A 17727-nucleotide genomic window follows, 5' to 3' on the forward strand; every position below is an offset into this window, starting at 1 on the left:
TTTCGACAACGTGCAACCAAATGAATAGTCGCCGCGTGACATATCTTCTCTTCTGCCAGCCTGCCCGCGCAGCCGAATACTTCCGGAAACGTCCGATGTCAACAGCTAGGATAGCAGCACGTAACACTTTACCATAGCGCGTAAATTTGTAGAGCTCGGAGTTCAGTTTCTTAATTTTCAATCGGTAACAGATTGATAGCGTCTGTCCAATCTCTTATGCTGGAAGATCAGAAACTTTTTAACAGGTGGTAGGTCTCTCATATGTGAGTGTTCGTCTAGGTAGGTAGTAGGCACCACCACAATGTCTATTTCTGCCGCCAAGCACCAGTGTGTAGTCACTGTTGTGATGAATATTGTAGCCAGTGCAACTATTGGACATAATAAGACAACATCTCATGTCTCAGAGGGCGATTGCAGTGTTATACCAAACATACTTTGTTATTCAGGGTTTTGGATGCTGTTTCTACTATTTATGTGCGGTCGCATCACTTACCATTAGGCGACTGGCAAAGTCTCGTCATTCAAAACAATAAAAAACAAACTTGCTAAGTTAATTTAGCCTACTTCGCAGACATATTCTTTCATACTCATCATAGTCAATTTTCACAACTATGCGAGTTAACCTTAATATTCCATCAGCATCTTGCATTAGAAGTCGGTGTAGCCCCAGCTTAGCCAGCTCAGTAAATCATAATATAAAACATAATAATTTTACGACAATGTTATAAAATTATTGACTAATTGCTCACAATTGAATGTAAATTATAGTAGCAAAGTTAATTATATATCAATATAATTAGGTTTGTTATTATATTAACAGGTTTATAGGAAATTGCCACGGATACCTTCATAATTATACCTTTATAAATATTAATTGAGAATACTCATGAAATACTGAGTTTTATTCGTGGTTTCGCCATCTTGAAAGTATTTCCCGGGATATTCTATCTGTAAAAACATATCATCATCATCATTTCTGCCGGGAATCGTCTACTGCTGGACATAGGCCTCTCCCATTGAGCGCTATAGGGACCGGTTCTGGACCGCCCTCATCCATCGGACTACGGCGACCCTCACCAGATCGTCGGTCCATCTCGTGGGGGCCTGACTACGCTGCGTCTCCCGGTTCGTGGTCGCCACTCCAGAATTTTTTAGACCCAACGGCCATCAGTTCTACGAGCTATGTGTCCTGCCCACTGCCACTTGAAATTCGTAAAAACATGTAATTAATGTATACTTAATTTTTTTACTTTTTATTCGTAACAATATGCTATTTTACGTTTATTAGATGTATCAAATATTTACGTTATTTAAAATATAACATAAAAACACGATCAAAATCCGGTAAAAAATCAACATGTGAGTCTTTAAAATCCGATGAAAGCCCTACATTTCAAAACACGAAAAGAGACGCAATGATATTTAGTGACGTCATCAGGCATAACGATGCCTGTGAAAGAAAGAGTTAGCGCGCTATATCCATTCAGCGCACATTGCAATTTTTGAAATATGAATTTCTGTTCCATTACTTAACTATTTTTATTACTTGTTATCACAAAAGGGTTTCTTTTTCGTATTATTTGCTACCTATAGAATAAAAGTCAAAATCTGACATTGAAAAATATTCTATTGCAGAAAGGCATCTAGTCTAAAACCCCAGATCTACATTCGTTCAGCGCCATCTTTGTTTTGCTGGTGGTAGGATATATTTTATATCCTGTCGGATAGCGACTACCGTACACAGGGTGTCAGAACTCGCCATAGTGGCCCACATAAGTGTATCGCGTTCGCAGATCAGTCTACGTATACCAATGTGGTTCCAACAGGCCGGCATAATTGTGTCGACTGGTGAGGGGTAATCATCTCTCGTCAGACATTCTATTGGACCCCACTCCACTTACCATCAGGTGCAGTAGGATCAATTTTCCATGCACGTTTAAAAATACTTTTAACAAACATCTCAACAAACTTTAGATCTATATGAGTAGGAAGTATGGTGAGGAAGGTATGCATTGTAAAAAACGTAATAACATTCCAGTATTTACCGAAACATCTCAAGAGCTAGCGCTGAGTTCGCGATAATAGAGTCTGTAATCTTAATTTGCTTGCGTCATGGTGTGGTGCGAATAAATTATTTGTATTAGACGTAACTGTCTATCTAGTTATAGCATCTGGCACTATAATAACCATAGACACAGAAACATATGAACCTTTTGGGTAAGGTAATGTAATTGTCGACTTTGTATTCTGTATGTACAAAGTTGATTTTGCATTTGACTGCCTCAGTGGCGTAGTTGTCTGCATGGTACGGCAGCGCTCTGAAGTCCTAGGTTCGAATCCCGGGTTGGGTAAACTGATATTTGGGTTTTTCTGCTCAGCATCAGCTCGGAGTCTGGAATTTGTGCCCGATATGGCGATAGTCTCGCCACCTACCAGATCATGGGACGGAACACATTTAGCGAAAACTGGGTGCCCTGTTTGCGCCTCTGCATACCCTTCGGGGAAGCGTGATGTGTTTGATTTTGCATTTGCAGTGTGCAGTGCTGTTTAAAAAATCGGATCATGACGGCCAGGATTACCTCAAAAGGTAGTAATTTCTAACTAAGCTACAAAGGTCCAAGAATAATTTTAGATCAATATCGATTTTCTCAAAAAACATAATGGCTTTTTGCACGGTTTTTACTAAAAGATAGTGCAATTCCTGAGGAGTGTTTAGGAAATTTTATGAAATATAACAATTAATGTTGAATAGGTCGCGTGGTTATACAAAATCTCGTGGGTCAAGATTTACGCGGGAAAGACTTTGACGCACTGATTGCCACGCGGTCGAAACCGCGGGCACGGTTAGTAAAAATATAATAGGAGATATAGACAGATACCATTCGCATCCACAAATTACAAGCGAATTATGTTTACACAGTGTCATTATGTTTATTATGTCATTAGTCTATCCTCACTTGGACATTGACTTGTTTTGTATGAGCACCAAGATTATTATAAAAACCTTGATGAGGAACATTTCAACACGTGCGTTAGATTTTGTAGTGATTTTCCTTTTATTTACCTAACACACTAGTGTAATATCCTTGATACTTTTATTATTATCGTTTGATTTTTAAACATTCTTAGTTTGTGAGTATTCATCGGTCCATCATAGACTATAATGCACATTTTGAAGTGCAACTTTTTTAGAATCGTTGAGATTTGAAATTCGAAAAGAAAATACGTCACGGTATTTGAAAAGGAACAGCGTTCAACCAGCCTGCATGTTACTGTTTGCATCCTTTTATTCTTTTGTTAGTGTGTGTTTAATACTTGTGTTGCGCATGCGTATTACAAAGCTCTAATAAGCGTATTTGTGTATTTTTATTTATGTGATATTTTAATCTCACTAATAAATTAATTCTGCAGGTATGTTTTAGTATTATTAGTCCATGGAAACGTTACATTTGGGGTTGCGTTTTTTAGAGGACGCAATTTTATTTTTTTGAAGTGTAGGGGGGGGTCAGTCTAAAGCTAAAACCAAGTTTATGGGGTCGCCACCCTTGTCCCACGGCCGCCATCTTGAAAATAGGGGTTGAAATGGTTTTTACGATGTATCTCTTAAACTATTTATCTGACAAAAATAATGTATAAACATTTTTTGTTGCAAATTAAATTCTCTACAACTTTGGTCTAGTAACTTTTTGTCTTAGAACTATAAATAAAAAGTTATAAGCAAAAATGTTAAGAAATTCAATGTTAAGCAATGTCCATTGCAACGTCATCAGAACGTGTGTTTATAAGGTTCATAATACTTTTTGTACTCTCATTAATACCCAAATACCCAAGGGACCATTAGGGAACAAAAGAACATCTGCCTGCTATTATTATTATTATTTCTAACCTCTCTTATTGTAAGAATAGCTGATAATATTGTGTTGAAGTTGTCCTAAGTAAGTTTTTCATTAGCATTTTGACTTTTAAAAGTCTTTTAAAAGTCAAAATGCTAATAAAAAAAAAGTAGTTTTCACTAAAGTTAAAATCGTGTCTAAAATCATTCGAAATCGTCTGTAGAATTAAAAACTGAATAAAATACATCCGCACGTACAGAAATATGTAGCACAACTAAAAGATATAAGTTGAACGACAACTTCAACATAATATTATCAGCTATTCTTACAATAAGAGAGGTTAGAAATAGTGATGTACGAATGTCATTTTTTGAACATTCGCGAATGCGAATGCGAATATCTGCTACCGACATTCGCGAATGCGAATGCGAATGTTTAGTTTTTGTTCAAATTTGGCGCCAATTTTCTATGATGATTATCTAAATTTTATTATTATCTAAGGTGATAATTATCTTAACATTAGAAAGTTATGTAAACACTGATAAAAAAATTATAGAAGAATTTGTTTTTGTTTCTTTCAATTGCTTTTAATTTCTTAGTTGCTAATGTGTTACAAGTTCTAATGAGAATTACATTTTAAGCTTTATTAAAGTAAACGAAATAATTTTGTTTATTTTTAAAGTTTAATATTCCTCTACTCAAGTTTAATTACTAACTTAAAAACATGGTAAAAATAGTTAATTAATTGGTATGTTTTAAGAAAGAGAGGTATTTTTCTTTGAGAGTCTGTAATTTTTGTTTGTTTGTTTAGACTATATTTATAGTTTATTGTAGAAGAATATTGTTTTAGTTTAGATTTTGTTTTTATTAACCTACTATTACACACACACAGTATTACGAATATTATCTTGGAAGGGATATGCAGAGGCGCAACCAGGGCACCCACTTTTCGCCAAGTGTGTTCCGTCTAATAGTGTGACAGGGGCGAGCCTATCGCCATGTCGGGCACAAATTTCACACTCCGGGCTGATACTGAGCAGAAAAACCCAAATATCACTTTGCCCGATCCGGGATTCGAACCCAGGATCTTAGAGCACTGCCGTACCGCACATGCAGTAGAACTATGCCACCAAGGCAGTCTACTATTATCTTCAATTTTTTTTTCTGATATTGACATTCGCAAAACATTTTGCGAATTTTGCGAATGCGAATGCGAATGCGAATATCCAAAAATATGCGAATATTCGCGAATGCGAATATTCGTTACGTCACTAGTTAGAAATAATAATAATAATAGCAGGCAGATGTTCTTTTGTTCCCTAATGGTCCCTTGGGTATTTGGGTATTAATGAGAGTACAAAAAAAGTATTATGAACCTTATAAACACACGTTCTGATATCGTTGCAATTGACATTGCAACGACATTAGAACATTGACATTGAATTTCTTAATATTTTCGCTTATAACTTTTTTATTTATAGTTCTACGACAAAAGTTACTAGACCAAAGTTGTAGAGAATTTAATTTGCAACAAAAATGTTTATACATTTTTTGTCAGATAAATAGTTTAAGAAATACATCGTAAAAACCATTTCAACCCCTATTTTCAAGATGGCGGCCGGTGGACAAGGGTGGCGACCCCACAAACGTGGTTTTAGCTTTAGACTGACCCCCTACACTTCAAAAAATAAAATTGCGTCCTCTAAAAACGTAAGGTAAGGCCTAAAAATGTAACATTTCAATGGACTATATACAAAAGTAATAAAGGTTACATTTATCTTAATACCATTATATAATAAATCTATTTTTCAGAAGTTTTACTTCTGCCTTGTGTGTATTACACACACATACTTATTTGTTTTTTAATTAATTGGTGTAAGCTTGTAATTGACAATTAATTTCTATCTCATTTGTCAAAAGACTGCTTTCCCTTCACTCATAAAAAAAAAAACTTTATTGCATTAATCACTAAAAAAATACATTTTTGCTAAGCATAACACTTACTTTAAAATAATTATAATGCAAAAAATGAGCTTTGTTTATTATAAAATAAAAAAATACAATTACTATAATTATGTTATGTAGTACAATTAATTATCCAGAGTCGAAGCCAGTAATAAAAAAATAAAAAAATAAACTCGTGTAAATGCGTCACATAAGAGCTGCTTACGCAATTATATAAAACGTAACAAACATATATATATATTGTATACTGTCCCACTGCTGGGCATGGGCCTCCTGTACTACTGAGAGGGATTAAGCCTTAGCCCACCACGCTGGTCTAGTGCGAGTTGGTAGACTTCACATACCCTCGAAATTCCTATAGAGAACTTCTCAGGTATGCAGGTTTCCTCTCGATGTTTTCCTTCACCGTTACAGCAAGCGATAATTCACAAAGAATACACACATAATTTTTAGAAAAGTCAGAGGCGTGTGCCCTTGGGATTTTGAATTTTGAACCTGCGGACATTTGTCTCGGCAGTCCGTTCCACAACCAACTAGGCTATCGCTGCTTTTTTATAGTATACAATAAAATTATCATATTATTAGGCATGAAAGACATTAAACAGTATATTCAGTTATAGACGGACATCAGGGCCAAAGTGCTCCAAAAGTTATTACTAATTGGTAATAAGTCACTGTCCCATTTGAAATGTCCGTGTGACAAGATGTCACAGCGTCCTTAGATATTAATACGAAAATAATATATTTACAGAAAATATATGTGTATTAAAAATTTCCAAATCACTATATGAAGTATTTTAATGTTTTGCTATTTCACGGTAGATTGAATAACCATCGCATGAGCGCAAATTTGTATGACAATCTTTCCAATGTCCGGTCTATATAGTCTTAGAACTCTTTGCTAGGCATTAACAAAAGCACAAAAAACATAACGCGTGCGAAATCAGCATGAAAAATAATAAACAAAACAAGCAAAACACAAATTATTTTTAATTTATAGCACCTATTTAGTTTGAAGTTGGTATTTTTTTATTATTGCTAGTTCTTATTTTTCACATAAGGCCGACTTACGAATCCGCGTAAAACATTTGCGTCACACAGGTTTTTATTTACTATTATGAGCCTTTAATTTTTTTATGATTTTATTATACTATTCTAACATTGTTAGATCTGAAAAATAGATTATTTTAACTACTCAGAACCACAGATGTTATTATTATAATTAACTAGCTTTTGCTCGCGGCTTCGCTCGCGTAAAAAAGGTTTCCGGGATATTATGACTAAATTACACAAAACTATTATAAATTGTAGCCCATGTGTTATTCTGATGTATAACCAATATTACTATAAAGTTTCATCCAAATGCTTTTGGTAGTTTTTACGTGAAAGAGAAACAAACATACATCCATCCTCACAAACTTTCGTATTTATAATATTAGTAAGATTTATTATTAGAAGCGTTTAACTTCATATGTGTATATGTTCTGGAATTTTGCAATCAATATTTCACCCACTTCCACTGAATCTATCGGGCTGAAATTGGGCACACACGTTTGGTTTTCGTGACAAGGCTCAATTATTTAATAGCCACCATTTTTAATCCAATATGGCGGACGTTACAAAATGGCGATTCCAAATTATTTTATGATTCCTGAGAGAGTTGTGTACTCGTTTGGGAATTAACAAAAATATTTATTACCTATTTTGCGAGTATATTAATGAACAAAAAATTAAAAACGAATTATATTTTTTTCCCAGTATCTTGCACTGTAGTTTATGCTTTAAACTGATTTTGAAAGCAACACCAGAGTTTCTTGTCCGTTCTTCTCTGGTGAGAAGTGTTGCTCAGGCGAGCGTTTTAAATAGTAACATATTTTTTTCTTGTCACTCGAAGTTATAAAACCCGTTATAGTTACCCACATTAGTGTGTCGTGTTCCGGGATCAGTCTGTGTATATCCAGTTCCAACAGGCCGGCATAATTGTCTCGACTGTCGACGGGTAATCATCCTTCGTCAGGCGACATTCTATTAGATCCCACTCCACTTGCCATCTTGTGGAGTAGGGTGACATTTCCATGCCCACTTAAAAAAAAAAACAAAATCATTGATTACTCAACATTTGGTTTTGATTTATTACTTATTCCTAATCAGCCTTATTTTCACTAACTATATTTAACAATAAATTCACTGTTGTTTATAGTTATATAATATAATTATTTTATATGTATTCGTTTTCTTAACATTAATTATAATTTAAATAAAACTAATTTTCGGATTTTATCGCTATTTTTTACGTCACAATATTCTCCCGACGTTTCGAAGACTGCAATCTTCATGGTCATGGGAGAGACTGAGGTGTTCGTCATCCAAAAAGTCAAAATTACAATATCTACCTACATTTCACTATAATTATAAATATAATTTTATTTGCTGATGACGGTCGATCTACGCAGAATGAGGTCAGTCTCTTGACGATATTGAAGTATATATTGAAAAACAGTTTTATTTCGATATAAATCTAAGAAATCATTCGGTGCAGCGCAGACGACACCCTTTATTTGTCCGCGACGCACATGAAGTCTGCATGGCGCGCTAAAAGTCCGCCGCGGATTTTTTAGTCCCAAAGCACGCAACGCACATTGAACATTCTACCTACAGAACTGTAGGAACGTACATACATGCTATGGAAATGCAGATTAAGGCGTATTATTTTAAACTTGAAGTACTGAAAAAGAAGAAGAAATAAGTAATTTTGGGTACATTCTTTACTTTCGGTTAGAGTACAAAAACGACAGTTTTCTGTTAAGCATTCAATCCTAAAACAACATCCGGACTAATTCTTTAATATTATAAATGTCTGTATACATTTAATGATCTGGTATCCATTTTAAAACCTACTTTGACTCATTGAATTTCGTGAGGAAATCTGCATACCTGAGAAGTTCTCTGTAGGGATTTTGAGTTTTTGTTAAGTCTTCCAATCAATCCGCCTTAGGCCTGTTTGGTAGGCTAAGGCCTAATCTGTCTGAGTAGTAGACGAAGCCTGTCCAGCAGTGGGACAGTATATAATACAAGACTAATATTATTATTTTAATTAATTCGAAACAATGAGGAAGTTTTGGTACATGCTTATGCGTACATCGATCTATAGCGCCACGGTGTTATACATGTGCTTACGTCCTCCACTAACGCGTTTAGATTTCAGACTTTAATGTGCACCATCTGCGCTAGCGCACGTTGAAAGAAAGGTTCTTTTCGCGCGCACTTTTTGTGCGGCGCCGCGCGGTGACATCTGCCAGAATTCACGGTTTTTTTTGCACCGGAGGTTTTGACCGTAGTCTGCGCTGCACCTTATTAATTACAATTGCCTCAAAGCGATACTAGTTCAATCGTATAATATAACGTCATTCGTAATATTCCTCGAAGGGTATTGATAACACTAAAAATAATAAACGAGACATGTTATATTTTCCTCTTATTATAAAGATTAACTGACTGTTGGTATTGTTATCTTACTAACGTCTATTATAATTATTATTATAAGTTGTTCTCCCATTGTCACTTATACACAGTAAATTTCGACGTTATTAGATATTATACTATTTTGCCTGAAACAATAACGTTCTCTTTTAAATCACGATTGTATTTGTAACTCTACGCATACCAATTTATTATATTTGCATACGTAATATGTCGAATAATCTAACAATATACTATCAAAACTGTAGAGACGTACGCACTAAATTGAACATATTACATACTAGCGACCCGCCCCGGCTTCGCACGGGTGCAATATTTCTCCACTATTTAATGGATGTTATTATACATATAAACCTTCCTCTTGAATCACTCTATCTATTAAAAAAACCGCATCAAAATGCGTTGTATAGTTTTAAAGATTTAAGCATACAAAGGTAGGTAAGCATACAGAGAAAGCGACTTTGTTTTATACTATGTAGTGATGAATATATGGGCTAATTCATATGATATAATTTTAATTGAGATCTGACTAGTGCATTAGATACTTGATAATAAATATATCGAGGATAGGTATGCAGTTTATCGATGTGACCGTAATGGTTCCGTTACAGAGAAACAGGATGGTAGCGGAGTACTTTCTCTGGCTGTGATAAAAACTTTAATTACCACTCCAGTTCAAATTAATGTTGCGCCATACAATGAACTTGTTTTCATAAATCTGCCTGGAGGTGGTCAAAATGATGCATTAGTGAAGCATATATCCCTCTGAAATGTTCTGCTAATATATAATGCTCATTTTGAAATGAGATGAGATTGAGATCTTCCGTTGCGTAAACGGTTAAAGTTACGCGACAATCAAATTTTATGACCGATTTGTTTCTCTTAGAAAGTTCCAAAGATGTTATTATAATTCACTGATGGTAGGTCTTTCATATGTGATCCGCTTGGGTAGGTACCACCGCAATGTTTATTTCTGCCACCAAGCAATAATTTGTACCTAGTCACTTTTATGTTCCAGTTTGAAGAACATTATAGCCAGTGTAACTATTAGACATAATGAGACTTAACATCTGATGTTTCAGGATGGCGAGCGTAGTGGAATACCAATAGGTACTTTGTAAATTCAAGTAGTTGGATGGTGTTTCTACTGTTTATACGCGGTTGTATTGCTTACAGTTAAGCGAACGGCAAGTTCGTCTCGTCATTCAAAGCAATAAAAAACATAAGTGTGTTTATAAGCATTTGATCTTAAACTTTGGCAGAAAGAAAAGATCACACACTAGCCGTGACCTTTATTTATCATTGTATATGGCCTTATATATCCATAATTGAACAATTAAGAGTTTTAAAATTAATAAATATTTTTTTTTTCTATACGCAGACACACAACTTCACGCATTCATCCACGAAGGGGTATGCAGAGGCGTAACCATGGCATCAACGTTTCGCCAAGTGTGTTCCGTCCCATGATGTGATAGGGGGCGAGCCTATCGCCAAATCGGGCACAAATTCCAGACTCAGGGCTGATATTGAGCAGAAAGACCCAAATATCAGTTTGCCCAACCCGGGACTCGAACCCAGGACCTCAGAGCGCTGTCGTACCACGCATGCAGTATAACTACCCCACCGAGGCAGTCAATATTTTTTCTACACAGTACACAGTGCACGGTAAAGTGGCCCCGATTTATAATAATGAATATATAATAATATCAGCCCTGTTTTATATACTTGCCCACTGCTGAGCACGGGCCTCCTCTACTACTGAGAGGGATTAGGCCTTAGTCCACCACGCTGGCCTAGTGCGGATTGGTAGACTTCACACACCCTCGAAATTCCTATAGAGAACTTCTCAGATGTGCAGGTTTCCTCACGGTATTTTCCTTCACCGTTAAAGCGAACGATAAATTCACAAAGAATACACACATGATTTTAGAAAAGTCAGAGGTGTGTGCCCTTGGGATTTGAACCTGCGGACATTCGTCTTGGCAGTCCGTTCCACACCCAACTAGGCTATCGCCGATTTATAATATGGATATTTATTTCACAATGCCACTAAAATTGTTTAATCCGTATATCCTAAAGTACACAATATCATCTATATATATAAAAATGAATCCTTATTTCCCTTGGTCACGCCATCACGCCTGAACGGCTGGACCGATTTCACTATTTTTTTTGTTGTATTTGTTATTGTCAGGAGAAGGATCTTATGGAAGAAAAAATGAAGCAAGTTGAGCGGAACGTTAGAAAATTTAAGAAAAGTTAATTTCAGCGATTGACAGAATGCGCGCTGCAAATTCATAGTTAAGACGGGACAACGTCTGTCGGGTCAACTAGTTATTTATATTTATAAGCAACACTATTAGCCAACTTAATAAGGAACGTTTTGGTAGTAGAAATTTTCAAAAATACTTAAAACTGATTCTTGAATTAATCGTAATTCTTTGCATAATTCCGCTATACATGTATGAAAGGAATCTCAGGCTGTTTGCTTAAAGGAGATTTTTTTTTATACAACAATGTCCCCATAGTACACCTGATGGTAATATGAGTGGGGTCCAATAGAATGTCGACTGACGAAAGATGATTACCCCTCGGCAGTCGACATAATTATGCCGGCCTGTTGGAAACGTATATACATTATACACAGATCGGAACGCGACACACTTACGTGGTCGAATATGGCGGGTTTTGACACTTTGCGTACGGTGGTTGCTATCCGGGGGGAAATAAAACATATCCTACCACCAGCAATGATACAATTAAGTTGTACATAAAGTGGTATTCCCCAATAAACAGCTATCACGCCAGATGCCGCACCGTTCAAATTACAATAATTAGAGGAATCCCGGGCAACGCTTCTCAAGTGTAGTTCGAACAAGAAATCGTTTCGGTAATAATTCGGATTTGATATAATATTTTAACAAATTCTTTTTTTTATATTGGTCAACGCCCTCAAAAATTCCCAATAGAGAATTTCTTAGGTATGCAGGTTTCCTCACGATGTTTTCCTTCACCATTAAAGCAAGCGATAATTGACAAAAAATACACACATAATTTTTTAGAAAAGTCAGAGGTGTATGGCCTTGGGAGTTGAACCTGCGGACATTCGTCTTGGCAGTCCGTTCCACACCCAACTAGGCTATCGCTGCTTACGCAAGCAATATAATATTCTTTAAATACATGTTCTTATGTTTACATGCACATTCAATCTTTTCTTGAGGTCGGTACCTCGTTTATATTGTCAGCTAAGCAAGTAACAAACAAATATACAAAACTATGTTCAGTAATGACTTTTGATTGTGTTCAATATGCTTTATAAGAATTATCATTCAATATGACATACTTATTCATTGAAGCGTTAAAATCTAAACCAGAGGTTTCCATACTTATATTTCTCATAGACCACTTTCAAAATGTTCCTGGTTCCGATATGCCTGCAGCTAAATTTTTACGATATTTTCCAGAATATGCAAGTTTGAGCTTCCTAAAATATTATCTACCTACATTGATGGATCAAGTCAAAATTTTAGTTCTTTACTTTGGGAATCAATGATCTAGACCATGTGGAATCTTTTTTGCGTCTTAGATATAGTAGATGCAGCAAATACAGTTTTTATTATAGTCTGCCATCCAGTCCACAAAAAAGCTATAGGGAAAATGGTCAAATCGAAACGATTTCATGGGAATGAAATATGTGAAGAAACCACATGGTATCAAATGTCAGCTAGCGTCCAAACATGAACTTGATGTGTCAGGCTGAAGACAGGGTAAATGGCGTAATGGACAAAGATTGGCTGATGATGATGATAATGATGATGATGGTGTCCGACACCGATATGGTATTGTATGGAAACGATCTAAGGATTTGAAGAAGAATGGCATCCAATATCCTCGTCAACAGGACTATATATTCATTAATATATAGTCATTAGTAGGTAGGTGAATTCGTAAGACAACACATATCTAAATTGTCTACAACTTTATCTAAAACTAAATATTTATCGTACGAAAATACTTCAATTTCTTTTCAAAACACAAAGACAAGAAACGTCACCGTCGTCTTCTTCAGCTTTAGAAGTCCACTGCTGCCCATAAGCCTCTTCTAAACATCAGTCATGAGTGGTTGGCTAACATGCCACTGCATTTATTTATTTATTTAGTTACGGACCAACGAAGGATACACGGCATATAATAAAAACAATGTCGTAGCCTTTTTACAATTAACTATGTGACGTGCCTCTTTAATTATAGGAGACTACAGCATGCAAATTTATATATTGGTACAACATTGTCTTAACTCGAGGTAATTGTTGCGCACTTCGTTTCTACACCGAATGCACGTCTGCATGGGGGGACATTTGTCGTGACCTAGGCACACGATTCAGTGTGTTCTCTTGGTTGTCAATACGCATCGAAATCTATGAGGGCTCGCAAAAATCTCCTGGCCTTCTCCCCTCCGTACACTCTGAGAAGGTTCCTTTTCCTTTCCCCACACTTCCCTTCCTCAGATATCCACTCCCAACTATTCTCCAGGCTCTTGCAGGCACTAAGCCAGGGGATTCTAGAATCCCAACCGCAGGTTGCCCCTGGTTTTACCTGCGGGATCCGATAACCAATAAATCAGTGGCTCAAGAATGAATTTTACACCTTAGTTGCTAACCAATAAGCATTTTCATAGCTCGTAGAACTTATGGCCTTTAGAGCGGAAAAGTTCTGGAGTGGCGACCACGAACCGGGAGACGCAGCGTAGGCCCCCCACGAGATGGACCGACGACCTGGTCAGGGTTACCAGAGTTCGATGGATGAGGGCGGCCCAGAACCGGTCCCTGTGGCGCTCAATGGGAGAGGCCTATCTCCAGCAGTGGACGATTCTCGGCTGAAATGATGATGATGAAGCACTTTCATAAACTCTTCACCTAAACAATTTATCAGGCGCGCAGCAAATAAAAATGCTAAATAACAAGACTGTTATTTATTTGGCGTTTTTCGCTTCACACGCGTACTGCGTCACAAACTATTTAATACAATTAACCATTGATGTAATTAGACGGAGTAGCGCGGTTTGATGACGTTAAAACAAGTAGGCCAATTATTATAAGCAAGTGTGCGTGACGGCTGCGTCATACGCTGTCCCTATGTATTTCTTTTTAGCCTTGTGTGTTATTGTTGCATGGTTTCCATTCTATGTAAAGAAAATTGTGTTCTAATACAATTAAAAATAATTGGCTAGAAACATAATATTTAATATCTCTGATTATATTTTTTTAATTATTCTAATAACAAAGATTTTATTAAATATATATACACAAGGCCTGAATACAATTTATTTTATCTCCTGATTATCCGAATTTAGTTTGTAATGGTGTTCAAATTATTACACCATAAAATTATAATAAAATTATTTTACATAAGATTATTTTAAAAAGAAATTTACTTCTGATTTGATTTTTCTCTTTTTATGTATATTTAATTATTTATTTTTAACCAAAAATATAATTGAATTTGTAGTTTTGAAAATTGTAAATTACTTTGGATAAATTTTTAAATTTTTTTTTACCAATGCTGGTTTCATAGACTGGCAACCCAAAAGAAATGGCGAACTCAATTTAATTTATGCATGTCAACGGGCTTATTTTGCAAAAAGTTACTGTAAGTAATGTAAGTTGCCGGTGATAAGTGACATTATTTGTTGTTTTAAATCGACCTTTGTAGTTTGTGCACACTTTAAAGACAAAACCGATATTTTCAAACCATGTAAATTTGGGTAGCAACAGGTGTTAACGCAGTTACAGCTTGAAGCGCACTTAGGGCGGGAATTGACTACAGAGGTGAACAATTCACGTCTATTTTTATCGAATTTTTTGAAGATTTACGTTTCTATCTATGCATGGCAATCCATAGTCGATGCCTACTCCTTTAGGATAGAGGCGTGATATTATGTATCTATACATATTATTAATTAAAACAATTGACATTGTTTTTGCCCTTTCGCCCGGCCATATAGCGCATTTATCATGTGAAGCCAAAAACCCTTCAAATAATTATTAAAATATTTTTTTCTTATTATCTATTTAGAAGTTAAATCATAAACAAAATATAGACGGTTGGGAGCCAATTGACTTGAGTGTTATTTTTGCAAAATTGATTTCCATTACATATTTGGAATCAGCACATATTTTCAACGTGAGTTCATTATTTTTATTTGAAAAAAAGTAGCTTAATAATTTCTATTACACATTTGCAATCAGCAAATTTTTTTTCAACGTTTTTTTGTTTTTTTTTTTTATTAAAATCAAAGTCACTTAACTACCGTTTTCAACAAAAGACCCCAACAGCTATCGATCGACTAAAATGGACTATCGGAATAAAACTAGGTTTCTGATTTTATAATGGTTTCTTTATACTTCAATTTTATCCCGACGTAGTACAAACATAAAAAAAACTCCGATAAAATTCAAAAACTTATTTTATATCTATGTCCTTCGCGTTAACATAATAATGTACCAATAAAAAAAAAATATATTATATGCTTTCTTAATTTTTTTTTTTTTTTTATTTATTTAGTATTAGGGAAACACACAGAACAATTACATCTGAACATAAATACATAAATATAAAACAAAATCCAGCAAAGTTTCCACCAAAAGCTAAAACAGACTAGGAGATTTCTTTATTTCTTTAAAAACTTTGTACACGTGATACAGACGAACTTAATGCTAAGGGCATTCTCTCCGAGGCAACTTCAGGGCGGTGCAGAGATAGAGGGAGGAAGGTGTATAATAAAAAAAGGATAATAACATTTAGATAAAACAAATGTATATGTCCTTATATATATAAATATATAATATATATTTAATAATGAAATGAAATAATGCATTTGAACCTGTAAAATGTTGTTCAATATTTAGATTTCGTCAATATTAATTACCACCAGCTCCGAAAGTAGTCCTCAACAGAGAAGAACGGGCAAAAAGCTCTGGTGTTGTAAATAAATAGATCAACATATTTATGACGGCGCGTCTCATGAAAGTCAACGTCTAGAGTGACACCGTCAGTCACTCTAGCGAAGCGTCGTGTCGACGGTAGCGGGGCCGACCATCTTTACTTGGCTTTTGGTGGTACAGAACGGCCAGCGCACCACGTTTGCGACGATTCGCTACAAAACGTGTTAATCAGTGTATCAGTGTGCTAATGAGTTCAAATTGTTCTTATTAATAAAGCACTTGATGAAACTTTTAAATAAATATATTCAAAGAGATAAAAAGATATTGTACGTTAAAACAGTCAGAGACAAGGGAGGGGACTTAAAAACTAGTAATGTACGCTGACCGGTGAGCTGTCTATGGGTCACTGGTATTTGCGTTTACTCCAACACAAATGAATCATGAAGGCCCTCCTGCGCTTTCAAATTCGTTAATAAGCTAAAGAGAAGAGTCGATTACTTTAATTGGTTTATTTTTGAACGAATTGAATGTTCCAATTTCTATCGTGCATTGAAAACAACCGCTAGCCAATTTACCTTCAACCGTTGACATAATATTATAAATATGACATAAATATATAAAAAAGATATTGCACACCTCGTGCTGGCCAGGAAGTAGTTCAAAACTGGTTTTCCCTCCCATCTTCCTATGTTATGCTGAAGGTTTATAGCGGTTTCCTATCAAGCGACAAATTACCCATTTAATAAGTAATTTAATGAAAATAAGTATTTAAATTATACATATATTTTTAACGACGTATATTAAACTCACGCGCGTCCAGTAAAGCCAGGCTGCGCTTTGTCTATGACTTGAATCTATAAATGGTAGTATTCCCATCAGGTGACCGGAAAAAATCCGCACCTTAGCACTACCACTGCTCTCCACGGTGCCAAAGATGGAAACAGATGGCGCCACTTATTCGAAACGAAAGTTTCTTCATGTCCAAGGCATCGAGTCCAGCAATGAGGAAAACGATGCGGGGAGGATATTGAATAGACCAACTTATTCAGGGTATCTAGTACCATTGTCTCAATAAATAATGTGAATATTGTTTGTTGGCTTTCGTATGGATTAGAGTTTGTAAAGCCTATACAATAGTTTTGTATATAGGCATTGTACTACGTACTAGATTTGGCGTTCTGAACATTCAGTGTGTTCAACTGAATTCAACTGCAATCCGTTCAAACTGACTTTAGTATGGTCAATATTGACAGCTTGTTTGTGTACGGAGTGCCGCTCATGATATAAAAACTCGAGTGTAAGTGGAACCTGGATTTGAATAAAAAATATTAATCAAATAAGTAAAATAATTTGTCGTTGAAATGAAAATGGTTTATAACAGTGCCATTTTGTTTGCCATTTAAGTTCAGATTTTGAACAAATAGTTTATATGGACGTTCGTGTCTATAGAATATACGTCAATAGGCATAGCTATGTCCACACAATCCCTGACCGTAAGGGAA

This window comes from Manduca sexta, chromosome 4, assembly GCF_014839805.1.
Source record: "Manduca sexta isolate Smith_Timp_Sample1 chromosome 4, JHU_Msex_v1.0, whole genome shotgun sequence".
NCBI lineage: Eukaryota > Metazoa > Arthropoda > Insecta > Lepidoptera > Sphingidae > Manduca > Manduca sexta.